The sequence below is a fragment of the Struthio camelus genome, chromosome 5, assembly GCF_040807025.1.
Source record: "Struthio camelus isolate bStrCam1 chromosome 5, bStrCam1.hap1, whole genome shotgun sequence".
NCBI classification, from domain to species: Eukaryota; Metazoa; Chordata; class Aves; order Struthioniformes; family Struthionidae; genus Struthio; species Struthio camelus.
Window position 1 is genome coordinate 46,220,480 of NC_090946.1, and position 17,751 is coordinate 46,238,230.

General features: G+C 41.5%; 1 protein-coding gene and 1 pseudogene across 15 annotated transcripts in view; both read right to left on the reverse strand.

Moving 5' to 3' along the window:
- The window catches only part of RAD51B (RAD51 paralog B), a 419,964-nt gene that overhangs the window by 229,345 nt on the left and 172,868 nt on the right, over positions 1 to 17,751 (reverse strand). The window lies entirely within an intron of this gene.
- LOC138067331 (large ribosomal subunit protein eL15-like) lies at positions 767 to 3,110 on the reverse strand (annotated as a pseudogene).

The window sequence follows — 17,751 nt, forward strand, 5'->3', positions numbered from 1 at the left end:
CTGGTTACTTAATTGGTCAAGGGACCATTTTAAGTAAAACCAAAATTTTAGAATTTTCAAGACAAACAGGAAATCTATTCTCCCAGTTATTTCCATGCAGCTTATACACTTCCTTCTTTTAGCTCAAACACAGTGCCATGAAGAAAGGTGCTGTGGTGATAATCCCCCACTGATCTGAAACACAAGAGTACTAAATTTCACAGGACTATCTATACACAAGAGGCTTTTTCGATGTTTTTTGCAGTCGGGACATTCTAATGAACAACAGTAGAATATAGTACCCATACAGAGCTATGAAAACATTTACGTCGCCTCTGATGACATGAACTATTAGCAGTCTATTGCACCTCTGAATATACACTTTTTTCTAATAACAGAAAGCATTAAGGTAAACACTGTCAACTCCACAGTGAGAAAATGCAGGCATAATGTTTTGGATCTCTAAGCAGTTGCAATTTCTGCAACTACAATTGCTCTCTACTTAAAGAGACTGAAAAGAGCTTCAGGCCTTTTTTTTTTTTTTTTTTTTTTAAAGAACCAAAGTGATCCTAATTCTTGCACTGAGAGGAGATTCCACTCCACAAATATTCTCTTTAAAATTAATGGCCTATTTTCAGCTGTATTGTACACAGCAGAGGAAGGGAGAAGGGAATCTTATATGCTACTCCACGGATGTGGTTTCACAATACTGCTGGGACAAATTAAGAACTAGCCACTGCTAAAAGGAAGAGGAATTTCCCCCCTCTCCTCCACTGCTCCTCCCTCCCTATGACCGTGGCTTTTTCTTGCTTTCTAATACTACGTTGTATGATATGACATACTCTCCTTTTTTTTTTTTTTTTTCTAATTCAAGTTGCTGCATAAGCTTTATCAGATCATGGAAACATAACTGCAACAGCGGCACTGCAGGGCCATTAGGTATTCTCGAGGCAGCATGATGTAAGTTACCAACAGTGTCACGGAATCTGTGGCCTTTACCAAGACCACAGCTCTTCCTCCCCACTCACACCAGCCCACACATCTCTGTAAACTGGCATGGTGGTCCACTGGGCTTCAGAGTTGTGTCTGAAGGCTTTATGGACTGCATCAATCAGGACTAATTTGAAAAGCTTGTAAGTCAAATCCTCATCTACTCAATAGGAGTTCAAGTCCCTCAGAGTCCCATAATGATGTCCAGCATGCTCTTCGGCTACAGATTGCAAGCTCTAGATAAACCTCAGCTGCTTTTAACACCATCCTGCCCAGGTTAACCACAGGGTTGCGCCTTTGGGACTGGGCATTTATAACCACCATAATGAACACTGACATGGCAGATGACATAATCTTGTTTAGCCTTACACCTAGGTTAAGGTGCTCAAAGTAAAACTTGCAATACTGCCAACAGCAAATACACAAGAAATATATTACACTCATCTCCTCCTTCCTCCAGAGCTGCTGGATGTACCTATAAGCACCCAAAACCAGACAGAGAAAGGCCTGGCACCCACTATCCTTTGCAGCCACTAATGGCTTTCTTGCTCACCACACCACAAGGTAAGAAAAATCACTTAGCAACGATGAAAAAAAAGTCACTTTTTTTCCCTCCCTCTTGCCAGGTTATCTTCCATTCCAGCGAGTTGAACTGTCTCACCTTGTGACAGGACAAATATCAGAACCAGTTCAAGGCAAATGATGGATTGAGAACTGGCTGAATGGCAGAGCTCTGAGGGTTGTGGTCAGTGGTATGAAGTCTAGTTGGAGGCCTGTAGCTAGCAATGTCCCCCGGGGGTCAGTCCTGGGCCCAGTCTTGTTCAATGTATTCCTCGATGGCCTGGATGAAAGCACAGAGTGCACCCTCAGCAAGTTTGCTGATGATCCTAAACTGGGAGGAGTGGCTGACACACCAGAAGGCTGTGCTGCCATTCAGAGGGACCTGGGCAGGCTGGAGAGCTGGGCGGAGAGGAACCTCCTGAAGTTCAACAAAGGCAAGTGCAGGCTCCCGCACCTAGGGAGGAAGAACCCCATGCCCCAGTCCAGGCTGGGGGCTGGCCTGCTGGAAAGCAGCTCTGCCGAGAAGGACCTGGGAGCCCTGGTGGACAACAAGTTAACCATGAGTCAGCACTTGTGCCCTTGTGGCCAAGAAGGCCTATGGTATCCTGGGGTTGCATGAGGAAGAGTGTTGCCAGCAGGTCGAGGGAGGTCGAGGTCCGCCTCTACTCAGCCCTGGGGAGGCCTCACCTGGAGTACTGTGTCCAGTGCTGGGCTCCCCCCCAGTACAAGAGAGACATGGCGCGACTGGAGAGAGTCCAGCGGAGGGCTACAAAGAGGGTGAGGGGCCTGGAGCATCTCTCCTCTGAAGAAAGGCTGCGAGAGCTGGGCCTGTGCAGCCTGGAGAAGAGAAGACTGAGGGGGGAATCTCATCAATGCGTACAAGTATCTGAAGGGAGGGTGTCAAGAGGATGAGGCCACTCTCTTCTCCGTGGTGCCCAGCGACAGGACAAGAGGCAACAGGCACAAACTGAAACACAGGCAGTTCCATCTGAACCTGAGGAAAAACTTCTTTCCTGTGAGGGTGACGGAGCACTGGCACAGGTTGCCCAGAGAGCTTGTGGAGTCTCCTTCGCTGGAGATATTCAAAACCCCTCTGGATGCGATCCGGGGAAACATGCTCTAGAGGCCCCTGCTTGAGCAGGGGGGTTGGACTAGATGATGTCCAGATGCCCCTTCCAACCTCAACCATTCTGTGATTCTGTGAAAGGAATAGGCAGATAAGGATGGGGAGGGATAAGGAAATGGCAGTGAGACCTTTCCTTTTAAGTAACTCCTAGTAGCTAGTTTTCATTGTGTTACAAAACCCACAGCCTCATTTTTCCTTAGAGGCTATCCTAGCAGCCAAGTAGGAGATACAACAGCATCTAGCCACAACACTGAAACTCTCCCTCGGCCAGGTACTAAAAATGTGCTGCAGCAGAACAAACTCACACACTTACACACACACACACACACTGGTGGGGTATGGAGTTTTCATTGGCACAAATTTGCAGTGATCACATTATTCACAAATGTCAAAAGCTCTGTAAGCAATGCAGTCATCCCAAACCTGCGCCAAGATAAGCTTCGTACTGTGCCATCATGTATTTTGTTTATGTATGTCCTATATTTTAAAGAAAAGCTACTGTATTTAAGGATCTTTTTTAAAAAAGAAAAAAGATCTAAACTCATTGTATTTCATACTGCCCACTTTTCAAAGTAAACTAATTCCATAGGCTTCAAAAATCAAAAGAATTAGCAACAACAACCACAAGACAACTAGTTTTCATCTTTCACATTTTTTAGCCTCCTCTTTAACCGGGAACTCCATGGCACTGTTAGATGTAGGACTGTAAATGATCTTCACCCTTGACATTAAACTCAAGCAATGCATCTGAATTTAGAATTCAGTTTCTGATGAGCCCTTCAGGAATCATTCAGTATTAACAATATCCTAGACACCTTGTTATACTGTTTAAAAAGTGACTGTAAAAAGGCACAGTCTTACCCAGCAAATCCTCCTCTCTGGCTCTTTCTGAGGATGGGAATTAAGTGTATCCTTAGTTCCATGACTTCAGTGGTAGTTAAACACTTGCTTAAATACATGTTTAAATACTATCTTGAATCAGTATGCTTCCTCTGAAAAGGGGTCACATGTACATACAGAGTGCTTATTTTGGAATAAACTGAAAATTATCCTTTATTTCTGCAAGCCTGCAGAGCCACAGAGATTTAGTCCTCCCTTAAGTAAAAATCAAGAGGTGGTTAGCTAAGCAGTAAATATGGTGTCAAATTCCCTGTCACACATCTGCAGCCTCATTTACAGCAGAATTTTTCCATCAGGTATAGCTGTGCATTCCTATCAACTTATCATCATCAATCAATATTAATTCTGTTGGGCACCTACCATAAGACAGTTTTCAACTCACTCTGAAGGTGTGTAGAGTACTCTGAACTCTCACTGGATCAAACTGAAGCTATGTATTGCTAACAAGAGGAAGAAAAGCAGTCCCTTCCTCAATTCCTTCTCCAAAGAAAAAAGTCAAGGCATACATATTTAGAAAACTCTTCTGAATATATACTTCTTCAAATGAAGGCTTACATACCTACCCTTATCGGAAATAGCTAAGATTTATTCTATTTTTCAGGAGTAAAACTTTGGATAAGATCATGTTGATGGTGAAGAGTGGCATCCAGACAATGCCCTGTATTTTTAGTAGTGCCTCCTAGTACAAACAGTCATTTTGATGACCTGAACGTTGATCCCACTTGATTCCAGTGTCAAAGCTACAGAATGTAATAAGTTTTCCCCAGCAACCCTTTCACCAAACTGAATGATGTGCTCAGCTCCATTCCTTTATGCTTTGAAATGGTTCAGTATGTTCAGACAGTTGCAAATAGATGTGTGAGAGAAGCTGCTAGATGGGTGATAGGGAAACAATATGCAGGTAGTCAAAGGAGATATGGAGTGAAACAGCTGTGTGGCTCTCCGACAAGCAGTCACATCTGTGCAGGGAGAGAAGCAGTTGAGTGTCATACATTGCTTTAGACACGTGTACACGGAATCTAATGCTAGTTCTGATCTTTACAGTATGACAGCTTACGAATCATCAACGTCATAAAGAAGGTTGGGATATTCCCCTGGTAGATGCCACACTTGAAAGACAGTACCTCTCACTGCTAAATACTGCCTGGAAACAGGCGAGGGTCACAAGTCCAAGCAGATTTAATAGACTGCCTGGCATTGAATCAGCAACAGCAGTTCCTCAACTTTTCCTTGGAGATCTGCTATTAAAGAGCAGATCAGATTTATCCTGTCTAGTACATGAGAAGCGTCAAGTTCACAGGTTAGGTAGGTAAGGAGAATTTGTCTCTACTGTGATTGCTTTTGACAGATACTGGGCATCAGTACAAGCCAAGTGTAGCTTCCACTTAAGATGAGCAATGCAAATGATGAGTTTATCGTCCTCCTGCAGAACATTCAAAAGTGAGAATTTTGCTATATGATATTTTAATGTCATATTAAAATACATACTATTAAAAATATATAGTATTTTAATAGAAGCTCCCATTTCCAGCATCAACTTATCAAACAAAATACTTTTATTACCAGAGGCATCACTATGGTGCTAAGAATCACAGAAAAACATTATCCCTCTCCACACTCAACTGTGTGTTGACACGTGCAACAGGTAAGGAGTTTTTGTTATTGCTTTCTGTTTCTACCTTGCGACAAATACAGAATGTAGGGCCTCCGCAGCCAATGACTGTGCATAAATGGAAAACACCCTCTACTGCTAAAAAACAAAGATGAAAAGGTGAACTAGACAGCTCAGTAACACTGGAAACTTGCCTCGCTCACTCTCCTATAGAGCTCGGTCAATCACTGCTTTTAACCTTTCAGTCTATTCACTTGTAACTAGTACAGCTAACTAACAAGTGAAAATTTACACCCCTCAGTCCACAAATCCAATCAAATCACAAAAACTGTAAAAGCTCACTCAGATTCAAATTTCAAAACCATTCCTGGGAAAAAGTCCATTACTTAAAATACCTTACAACAGCCTAACCATACAATTTCCCAATCTTGGGAAGATTCTTACTGTCCTAAAGCCTAATATCCTTCTATCCTAACACTTAGTTTGTAAACTAATCCCTTGTAAGTATTAGAGGTATTACAATAGCAAGAAGAATCCTGCCTACTACTGTTAGAAAACCTGGAAAGAAACAAAAGAAGTTAGTGGGAACAATATTTTCAAATTCTTAATTTTAGGAACCTTAAAATCATGTCTACTGTTCCAATCATTTCCCTCGTATTTATAGGTGCTGATACTTGGAAACGAGAAATTCTCAAATAAGAAGGGGTCCTACCTGGACATGTAATTGCTGCTTCTAAGATTCACCCAGAAGACAGCATCACTTTTTATATTCTCTTTATACATTATCATGCCAATAGAATCTCATTCAAATCATTTGACTTCAGCAGATGCCAGTTTTCTGGAAGCACATTTGGAAAATAAAAATACTTATTAAAGTACCTAAACCCCAGCACCCAGGTTTGTTGGGAATAGCACAGTTTCTACATATGCTGAAAGTTTCTGCAGGTCCTGGGACAGAGTTAGCCTAGGAACTGAAATATGACTGCTTTATACAGAAGAATAAGCAAACTATTTTTTATTTGGTTATTTATACAGCACAATTTTTCAAGTACTCCTCTTGCCCTTCCTAGGACCACACTGAAACTACTAAATCTGGTTTTGTCATTCTTGTAAATCCAGTTGAGTAAATAAGTCATTTTCTGTAAACTTGTGGTCTCGGCCTCCTTGTTGGTTTATTGCAAAATTGAAGGGAGCTCAGCACTGAACCATCAATCAGTAACCAGCATAGGTATAAAGCCTTCTTGGAATGTACCAAGAGGGGAAAAAAAATCCTCTCATGTAATGGCTGTTTGTTAAGAGAAGAGAGTAGACTTCCCCATTTCACGTGCAAAGCTATTTAGGAAAACGCTTATCAAAGGCTTCCTATTGAGCTGGGAGAGCAAACACAAAAACACTCACAATAATCCAAAATTACCTTGCCCTTATTAGTACATGTCTTTTGTGGTTTTCACTGCACTCAAGCAGTGTTGCTAAAGAGCATGAAAAAGAGCGACAGTCTGTAGGGCTGGGATGCTGCTTCAGCATCCTGGAGAAAAAAGAAAGTTAGTTTTACCAATCCCCAGTAATTCTTCACCCCAGTCCCTAAGCAGGCACCTCTCTGTTCCCCTGAAGCATAGAGCTTTTAACAAGAGGGTCTCAAGTGGTCAGTAAGGAGGTGAAACAATGGTGACCATTGTCTAGGCACTAGCAAAAGGAAAACACACCAAGCAATACCACAAAGCCAGATAGGGCAAGTAGTAATCCTAGAAACAGAAAAAGGGAACAGTGACAAAACTGGGGTGAAGCAGCACACTTCTAACAGCTGTGTGAACTGCAGCCTTCTCCTTGGGAAGCTCCTCTCCTGTTATAGTCCTTTGAGACTGGCGTTGGTCTGCCCATAGAGGAAGAAACAACAGTTATCAGAGTCTGTCATAGCAACAGGGTAATTGCAATTTTCAGCTGGGCTACACACAGAATTAGCTTTTACTTGAGCTGTTTCTTCAAAGAGATTTTCTTCAGAATTAGTAGCCACTTGCCATAAAAGCTGTTAAAAGCTGCCAGTGATGTCAGTAGGACTCATACCCAATACTCACAAGGAAGGAAAGTTTCGAAACACTGAGCATTTTCAGTGAAATCTGGGAGTGACAGACAGAAAAAGGAAAAAGCCTGAACTGCAATACTGAGAACTTCTGAACAAAATGAGAATTTTAAAGAGAGAATTGCAAGTGCCTGCAGCTACTGGGCACTATAAATTGGCTGCTGCAATGAGGTAAAGCAGGGTCTAATCACACAGGACTGTAGGCTTCTCTGATAAAAGCCTCTACACTACTGAGACATTTCTAAACTCCAGGAACAAATGAAACATGTTTATATCACAACTATTACTGTAATACAAGATTAAATACACACACTCATCTTCATCCTTCATTCTTAGAAAATATAAACTCTTTTGGCTTATACAGACCAAACACAAAAAGAAAAAAAGCAAAAGTTTATCTTCTCAAATCCAATCCAATCACCACATCAACCCAATATTCTCAGTAGGTGCTCCCTACTTCTCAGGCTGAGCTGGCCCCCAGCCCCAGCAACATCTCAAGTTTCTGTGGGGAAGAATGAAAATAATGTCAAGCACCCTACCGAGTCCACCTATCACAAGGAAAAAGCCTTATAGTAAATGGAATTCATATGTTCAAATTCAAACACCACCTCTTTTGCTTAATCAAGGCCTAAGCTATTTATTCAAAAGTAATTTGTTGTTCTGAAATGGTCACAGTTAACAGAAAGAAAGCACAAGGCTCCTTTGCTCCGGGCATAGCCAATATACAAATGCCCTCATTTAGCAATTGTTACTGAATCCAAATCAGTTGAAAGGAAAGGCATACGTTACAGCCATCTTGCTTATGCATGACGATGGCAAGGGCTGTAACAGTGATGCTCATGTCAGAGAAGCAAGGAGATGTTTTCACACACAGAGACATAGCACCTACCCTGACTAAAAACAAAGAAGAGCCCTCTGTGCTGAGAGCTGTTAGAATTCAACTTCTGAACTAATCTTACCAGAATTTGGCATAATTCCCTGAATAACAGACACAGACATGCATCAACCACTGCAAGCCTATTCAGAAACACTTCCTAACCCAATGAGCAATCCAGCAACAAGAGGAATTTCATCTGTACCTATTTTCAGCTCTGTCACACGCAGGAAGAAAAGGCTAATAAAACAATCCAATAGCATGAAAACAAGAATTAATGATTATCTAGAAGGCTGACAAGCACCCTTTAAAAGAAAGCTGAACTAGTACTGATACATTAAAGACCTGTTGCTCAGGATACATTGCCACTAGCTGCAACCTTATTAGGGCTCCTAGGACAGCAGTCCCAACTCCTCCTTTCCCACCATATCTGTACCCCAAGCCGCTCCTCTTTCCTCACTCAGTAAGGGAATTCATAGCAGCAGAGGTTATTTTATAGTCACTGGAATTCATTGGCTATAAATAGGAGTCGGAAGAGACCAAGAAATCTTTCAGAAACATGGACACTATTTATATCCAATTTATTCCATTTTGCATAGGAAAAATACAAAGTTATGCAATTCTATTCCATAAGCCTTCTGGAGAAGCAAAGACTATAATCACATCTCTGCCAAGTGCTTAAAAATAATCACAATAAATGAATAAAACTTCCATCAGAAGAAGAAAAGAAACAAAACAAAAGCATTTTATTTTCAGGCAGCTACATGTCTACAAGTTGGAATAGCTACCACCCAGAGATAGCCTGAGGTCTTTATCCTTTCCTCCTCTGTGAACAAGGAACACAGCCAACGTAAATGTAGCCTTCAAAATCTAGACAGCAGCACCCTTGCCCTGTGCTTCTCAATGAAAGAGATTTGTGTGTCTGGAAGGCCTTCACATCCAGTACTGTGTGCCTCTGCAGCCTGCACAGACTTGCCTGCAGAGACATGCATAAGACATCTCCCAACAGGGATTGCCACCCTCCTTTGTATCCTGCCAGTCCCTCAGAGCTCTGGGTTCCTTTCAGCAGGCCTTCCCTTTCCTCCACCCTCCCCTGAAGTCTTTGCATAATGACAGCTTTCTGAATTGAGCTTACTCCTTCGCATCAGTAAAAATGTACCAGGGTGAAAGATTCTGGCTTGATACTGGCTGCGCCCCAGTGGAGGACCTCGCAGGCAATCGCTGAAATCTACAGACAACTTTTTTAGCCAAGACCTGCCTCACTCGCAAAGCAGCAAAGAACACAGCTCACAAGGGAGTTTTCTGATGAATGCCAAATTGCCTTGTAAAAAAAAAAAAAAAACCTAATAAATTATGAATTCACAGTTCACTCTTAGATCACCCTCTGTTCTCAGCAATAAGGCTTTTGGTTGGCTTATTTTGTTTGTTTTTAAACAAACTGGATTGCCCAGAACATAAGCAAGATAGTACAGAACTTCTCAGTTCTATACTATCAGCTCCAATATGTTCCAGGTTGACAGGAGATCTGTTTCTCACTTTTCAATAAAATTTCAAGAAAGTCAAAATTTACACTATTTTTCCAATGAAAAATACACTTTAGCTTACTCACACTTGTTAACTCTCATCAGTAGAGCCGAATGCTGAGTGAAGGTACCTTTCTTTCACTAGCTGACTGAATTCAGATCTGCTGCCAGACATTTATCCTATTTAAACTAGTACTTTGAATTTACGCAGTCTTACACAAATTTGATGACATTCAAGCTCCTCACATCCTCATGGAATATTTGCTGATGAAGAGACAGATGTTCAGACTAGGTGAACTGACTAAAGTTATCACAAATCATTACTACCATTCCTAAATCCCTTCTTCGCCAATTGGATTAGAAGAGCTTATTATACTCAATCCTAAACTGAACACTCTAGGACACCTCAGAACAACGTAGTATCTATTCAGCAAATTACACCTTTTTTTTTTTTTTTTTTTTTTGCCAACAACTACATGGGAATATGAACTAAACTAGTCAAATATTCCTACAAAGGCCAATTCCAACTTCATGGCCTATTTCAAGCAGATAGTTAGAGTACCAACATTTTTATTTGATTTTGATGTTTGGACAAGTCCATCAGGAACTTTTCAGTTCATAGTATTCTACGCATGCAGGTCTGGAGGAGTGTGGCACATAAGGTGCAACTAAATCGAAATGCCATTAATTCCACTTATTACTTTGATTCCTTCCAATTGATTTCTTCATGATGGGGGTCACAAGAAATTCACCAGGTCTTGGAGGCAAACTGGAACAGCTCAACGGTCTACTGTAACTTTCAGCTTTTCTGAACTGTTTTTAAACCACTCCCTAACTCCTCCTTATCCTACACGGTGACCCTGTGCCAGTATCTGTGAGGGAGGACAGCATTAGTTCAGCCTGCTCCTGAGCGCCTTGCAGAAGCAGCAGAAAGCAGTTTTAGGATTCCCATCAACACTTCACTGTAATTCTTCTACAAACCATACTGCTTTGTCCAGCCACACTGCTGCCTTTCTGGTTACTTTTTAGGCTGCAAAGAGAGGACTATAGGAGTGTTTCCACTTTAAGAGGCAGAGAGCTACTAACACCATCACAAGACTGCGCATCACATGTTTATGTTGTTTAATACTTAGCGTATTCTATCAGCTGCACAGAAGCAGAGTAATTCTTTCCTAAACTACAGTGAAGTTAGAGATCACAGCATGCTTTATACAATGTTCATTAGAGAAGTTTCTTTTTTTGCCATGTTATGGTAGCTGCTGCCTTTCACTGAATGCATTTCAGACGCGGACAGTGGACTTCTGTATTTTTCTGCAATGGCTATCTTTAGATAACAAAGTAGCTTTATTTCAGTGTATATAATGGTCAATAGATTTTGAATTCAGGGTAAGAGGGAATTTGGTTATATACCTTTAACCCCCAATTTGTCCGAAGCAAATTAACAGGTCTGTAGTAGCAACGTAGTGTAACTACTGTAACGATACCAGTGCAATTACTAAAGTAACTACAGTAGAAACCGGTATTGCACAGAACTCTGACAATCAAACCAATACACCAATATTTTAACAAAATGAGGAAAGGCTATTAGGAAAGCACAAGCTAACCAAACACAGGAAGCATTATTTAGTGCAACTAAGGCTCATCTAGGGAATGTAGTGCTTCCCCGCTAACTTGAAAGTGTTTAACAAAGTTCAGCTATCCTCTATACCAGCAATGGCTGGAAAAGAGAAGAGTACAAAACATCCAAAAAATGAAACGTCCAGCTGCTGAAACAAAGATTTCCTCCAAGCTACCATCAGTTTTGTTTCGCTGTGACTTCACGCTCAGAAATGTATACAAAAATAAACGAGAATGAACAGTTGTCAATTATATGTTTTACATGCCGTAGGTATTCATTAACATTATATTGTGGAGATTTTCACACGCTGAATTGCACTTGTTGTGCACCCTTGTCAACCTAATTTGAATATTTCCAATATTCAAAAACTACCAGGAGCTTCAGTGTCCATTAAAACACAATGAACTTATAAAACAAACCACATACAGCCAAGCACACTAGTTGGAATGCTAGGTGATATTTTTCTCCTGTACCAATGACTGTCTTAACATTAAACATCCTGTAATCCACTTGGACCGGAAGTTTTGCCCTCTAGCTTTTGAAAGTTACAGTATATCATCGTATCTCTAAAAAAGTTACAATATTTTTCCTCAAAGGAAAATTGCTTGGGTTTATTTCCTCTGTCTTCTAAACGCATGAAGTTAGACGGTAACAGCTTTAAACTTGAACATCATTCCACTTACAATGTCCAATATACATTTTAACTCCTTATGGTATTCTTAAGCCATTTTCCCTTAAAAAAAATGCAACATATACAAAATGCACAGTGATGTAGAGTGTTACGAAGTTTTATTAGCACTTTTTGAAACTTGTTATAACACTTTATGAAACCTCACTAGTCAGTAGTCTGGTTATCTAAATGCTTCTGCCCCCAAAACATATCAGAATACACACACACACATATATATATATTTATATGTACACACACACACATACACACACACATATAGTTCATGAGTTACAGGTAAACAGTCCATACTAAAGCAGAAAAAAAAAATATTAGTGTACATGACTGCTTTCCAAACATGTTTGACCTGATATTAACCAGAGGGAAGAAGAGGGGAGGTGATATAAATCAGTCAAGTTTCTTTGCTGTTCAGCATTTGGGAAAAAAATCTTGTAGCTCAAGGTATTCTGAAATTTCTGTAGCACTGTCTTAGCCTCTGCATCCTATTTCCATTCCTTTCACTAGGAAATAGAGTGAGTCAGTATTTCCCCAATAAAATTAGAGCTTATGTCACATTTTAAAATGACAAATTTCTATTTACTTACCTAACTCACTTAAATTGGAGAGTACTTTCTTTGGAAATATAAATCATTACAAACCTCTTTGAAAGTTAGAACTCAGGATGGAAAATGAACTGAGAAAAATGCAAGGAGTCATTTTTGTGCTGAGAGAACAGCCTGACACACCCGTCTTTGGCTTTCGCTTTGCCTAATACAGAAATTACAGCATCTGAGACTGTCCAAACAAATCATCAACCCATAAAGCTACACTTCAGCAAATCTCTCACCTGTAGGGAAAACATCCCACTCCTCGAGGAGTGCACAAGGAGTGCAAATATGTACACAAGACAGCACTGTAGAAGCATGATATCTTCTATGTTACAGGGAAGATCAACTCCGCAAGGTTGTTTTGGCAAATCTTTTACCGACACTAGGGTAAATCAAACTAAGATACTGTTAAGAGTGAAATTCCTGAAATAGAGAAGTCCATTCAAATCCAGAGAAGTAAATCTTTTTTAAAATTCTGATTTTGATTTGATTGGGAAGTTAATGGTCAGAGAGCTCCACTGGTTCGACTGGAAATAAGTTTGGGTCTACCTGCATTACTGTTCTCTTTTGCCGGTACCTTAGTTTCTATATTAATTTTTGAAAAGACCAAAAATCTCAAGAGCTTTACTCAGCCACTTGGATTCACCATTATAACTACAATTTTTACTAGAACTATGAAATATTGGCATTCTGATCACAGGTGAAAAAAAGGGGCACCCTCAGGGATACTAAGCCTTAGGAAAACCATTGTAATGGTACAGAATTTCAGGTATTTCACAATTTCAAAGCATCTGCTATCTTTGAGAACTGAACTTACACAGCTAAATCATTTTTGCATCTCATCCAGTTTGACCCAAGTGAATACAACTGAGAAAACTGATATTTTGAGATTCTTGCACACCCTGCATATTCAGGCAGCAGTGGAAAAACAGTTGATGTCTTCTGGAGAACCAGCTGGAATTTTGCAGAAACTCTAGATTAATTGCTTTCTGCAACTAGCAACTTTTTACACCATCTTCTAGACTTGCTGTTAAAATTCACAGGATCATGTATTTTCCTTGGTCTCCACCATAACTGCTTATTCCAAAGTCTTTCTCAAGAAACCACAATACAGTCTCCACTGTGGAGTTCAACACTACACTGCAAAGATATTAGTGTTAGGAGAGAATTTCATTGATTTAATTTTGAGAAAAATAGAAGAGAAGCAAATTATGCTTTACTGAAGAGAAGAGATGTGCACCCACAGGATTTCTACAGCCCCATGACTGGAATAGCTCATTGTTCTTCCAATGAGGAGTGAAATACACAGGCAAACTTGTGGGAAATCAGCCCTGGGACAGAAAAGTGTGCTTCAGGTCATGATCGCGGAATATTAGCAAAGACAGTGGGAATTCAGGAGTGAAACAGCAACAAGCTGGTTCAGGTCAGGCTGAAAGTGCATTTTCAGATCTAGGCATGGGGCAGGAGGTTAGGAGCCATCTGTTGCTACATGCTGGGAATGAAATGCAGTGAGTGGAACAGTGGATTTCTCGGGGAAGGACTGGGATGTATTTGTAGAGTTCCTAGGACAAAGACAAAAGTAGTTCAGAGCAAGATGCTTGGAGTTCAAAGCAAAGTGCAGTAGCAGAGCAGCGTGTGACAGGCTGAAGAGCAGTTACCCAATTATACCCAAATCTAAGTAAAACTCTTTCATGTTTAGGCATATGCTAATATGTAAAATGCCTTGTGTGGTATGGAGATGTACAACTTCTGCAGCAGGCATAATGCCAATTGCAGTAAATGCCTCTAGCTATGTTGTCTAACTCCTGGAATCATCAAAACATGTATCAACTAGAAAAGTGTTTTCAGTAGTAGTGCTATTAATTCAATAAAATTCTTTCACCATTGGCTACTCTTTGGATCTATTAAGGATAACTGAGTACGGCTTGTTTTACAATAACTTGCTCCTCCAAACTGTTAAAACTTTGAACAACCCTGATCTGCTATATCAAACATGACAACTGTGCATGAAATGTATATCATGCAACGGACTCACTATACTCCAGCTACTTCTTAGACATACCTCCTCCATCTCACAGAACATTAGATATCCAAATTGGTGTAGAATTTAGCTTGACAAGATAAGTTCTCATTTGAAATTGTACTAAAATTACTCAAGCTTTTGTTCCAGAGGGAGTTAGATTTAATGCAGGTCTGATTTTTTTGACACAAAAGGAGTTCTACCAAAGCGAAATGTGATCAGCTTGTCTCTTTCTCCAACCTTTTATCTCTAAACACATTTGCAGGTGTTCAAAGTATTGGTTCAAAGTTCTTTTACCACTGACTCTTCCCCTCAATTCTTTCTCAAGGGGAATAAGAGAGTGTGGAAGTCCAGCCTCATGCTCTCTAACCCTGGTTCTGACACTAAGTAGCTGTGACTTCTTACTGATACAATAAATTCTGTGTGTCCCATTTTCCAAAGTAGGCACAATGCCTTCCCCAGAAGAGTGCTGGGAGGATCAGCATTTTGCTTTCCTACTGCTTTGAACTGTTTGCATGAAGAGTGTATTAATTTATTTTATGAACTGGACACCTCAGATCTTTTCCTGTGTTGATAAAAGGCAACTGATGTTAGCTATCCTTCAGGGTATTGCAAGACCAATAGATTCAGAGCTCATCCTACTTTTAAAATACAAAGGTCAACAAGGAGCCAGATATATGGTATAAGCAGCATGGGAAAATAACCCACTCCCCTCTGCAGAAGGATACAGTGTGAGACAAAAATAAATAAATAAAGCAAGTAAGTGCAAATTGAAATAAGAAACTCAGTCTCAGATGTAAAAGCTGACCTTTTGGACAGGCTGGACCAAACACCAGAAAATGTCTAGATTTCAGTCCAAATTCCATGTCATCGGTTCTTTAGAATTATGAGCAACAAAGAAATTATTACTGAGGAAACTGAGGTTTGTAATGACTTCACCAAAAGATGATCCTGCCCTGGAATTTTAAGCAGACAGCGAAACAGGCACAATTAACTGCGGAGAAGGTATGTTTTATGAATAACTAACAGAGCACTTCTAGAAAGAATGCACAAACTGCTTTGAATATCAACAACAAATCTAAATGGGAGCAACAGAACAAGCACTTCCAGAACATAATGTGTCATTGAGCCCTGAAAACTGTACTGCTTTGGAGGGAAACAAAATCCTCAAAGTTTCAGAGATTTTCTGACTTTACTAAATACTTCAACAAAAAAACAGTAAACAGAAGAGTTGTTCTCACCATGCAAGAAGCCATGCCTCCCAGCAGTACAAAATGTTAAACTCAATGAAAACCCATCTACAATGACAATCACCAGAAAGATCCAGCATTACACTTGTAGCAACTTCTACCCGGATTACAAAGAGCAAAAGCTAGCCTCTAGAACACATGCAAAATTACTCCAGGTCACAGACCTAAATGATTCTGATTTTGAGAAAAGGCTGGATCTGAACTTTATGGCTCAACTCTGTCTACTCAACAATATCTAAAGAGGCCACAGTGGTCCAAATTTCACAGATACTATTAAACTAGAAGGCCTAGCAGTTTTCATGCAACAGATTTCTGATGTTCTGTGGGCAGGTCATTTGGATCCAGAGGATAAAAAATGAATCTAAATACAAATGGCTACTAATTCCACTATGCAGCTGTGCATTATCATTTTGGGAATCAGAAAAACAGAAAGAGATGTTTTAGGGGAACGAACAAGGCCAAAAACAGCACTAATTCTTTCTCCTTAAGCCTCCTAACACTCTGACGATTTAAAAAGGATTAAAAAGGCAATCACTGACTCACAGAATGGTTGAGGTTGGAAGGGGCATCTGGACATCATCTAGTCCAACCCCCCTGCTCAAGCAGGGGCCTCTAGAGCATGTTTCCCCGGATCGCATCCAGAGGGGTTTTGAATATCTCCAGCGAAGGAGACTCCACAAGCTCTCTGGGCAACCTGTGCCAGTGCTCCGTCACCCTCACAGGAAAGAAGTTTTTCCTCAGGTTCAGATGGAACTGCCTGTGTTTCAGTTTGTGCCTGTTGCCTCTTGTCCTGTCGCTGGGCACCACGGAGAAGAGAGTGGCCTCATCCTCTTGACACCCTCCCTTCAGATACTTGTACGCATTGATGAGATTCCCCCCTCAGTCTTCTCTTCTCCAGGCTGCACAGGCCCAGCTCTCGCAGCCTTTCTTCAGAGGAGAGATGCTCCAGGCCCCTCACCCTCTTTGTAGCCCTCCGCTGGACTCTCTCCAGTCGCGCCATGTCTCTCTTGTACTGGGGGGGAGCCCAGCACTGGACACAGTACTCCAGGTGAGGCCTCCCCAGGGCTGAGTAGAGGCGGACCTCGACCTCCCTCGACCTGCTGGCAACACTCTTCCTCATGCAACCCCAGGATACCATAGGCCTTCTTGGCCACAAGGGCACAAGTGCTGACTCATGGTTAACTTGTTGTCCACCAGGGCTCCCAGGTCCTTCTCGGCAGAGCTGCTTTCCAGCAGGCCAGCCCCCAGCCTGGACTGGGGCATGGGGTTCTTCCTCCCTAGGTGCGGGAGCCTGCACTTGCCTTTGTTGAACTTCAGGAGGTTCCTCTCCGCCCAGCTCTCCAGCCTGCCCAGGTCCCTCTGAATGGCAGCACAGCCTTCTGGTGTGTCAGCCACTCCTCCCAGTTTAGGATCATCAGCAAACTTGCTGAGGGTGCACTCTGTGCCTTCATCCAGGCCATCGAGGAATACATTGAACAAGACTGGGCCCAGGACTGACCCCCGGGGGACATTGCTAGCTACAGGCCTCCAACTAGACTTCATACCACTGACCACAACCCTCAGAGCTCTGCCATTCAGCCAGTTCTCAATCCACCTCACTCTCCACTCATCCAGCCCGCAGTTCCTGAGCTTGCCTACGAGGATGTGATGGGAGACAGCGTCAAAAGCCTTGCTGAAGTCCAGGCAGACAACAGCCACTGCTCTCCCCTCATCTACCCATTGTACAGGCTTTCAGATTGGTCAAGCATGATTTCCCTTTGGTGAATCCAGGCTGACTACTCCTGATCACCACCTTCTCCTCCACATGCTTAGAGATGGCATCCAGGATGAGCTGTTCCATCACCTTTCCAGGGATGGAGGTGAGGCTTACTGCTCTGTAGGTCCCTGGGTTCTCCTTCTTGCCCTTTGGGAAGACTACAGAGGCATTAGGCTTTCTTCCAGGCCTC